Source organism: Rhinichthys klamathensis, unplaced genomic scaffold (assembly GCF_029890125.1).
Source record: "Rhinichthys klamathensis goyatoka isolate OS25496 unplaced genomic scaffold, OSU_Roscu_1.1 h1tg001002l_1, whole genome shotgun sequence".
NCBI lineage: Eukaryota > Metazoa > Chordata > Actinopteri > Cypriniformes > Leuciscidae > Rhinichthys > Rhinichthys klamathensis.
In genome coordinates this window covers 130,001-130,324 of record NW_026607299.1, presented here as the reverse complement: position 1 = coordinate 130,324, position 324 = coordinate 130,001, and positions in this window count along the sequence as shown.

Here is a 324-nt window from a genome sequence, read left to right as displayed (position 1 = left end):
GGAGGAGGAGGAGGATGAGGAGGAGGAGTGAGGATGAGGAGGATGAGGAGGAGGAGGATGAGGAGGAGGAGTGAGGATGAGGAGGATGAGGAGGAGGAGGATGAGGAGGAGGAGTGAGGATGAGGAGGAGGAGTGAGGATGAGGAGGAGGAGGAGGAGGAGGAGGAGTGAGGATGAGGAGGAGGAGGAGGAGTGAGGATGAGGAGGAGGAGGAGGATGAGGAGGAGGAGTGAGGATGAGGAGGAGGAGTGAGGATGAGGAGGAGGAGTGAGGATGAGGAGGATGAGGAGGAGGAGGAGGAGGATGAGGATGAGGAGGAGGAGGA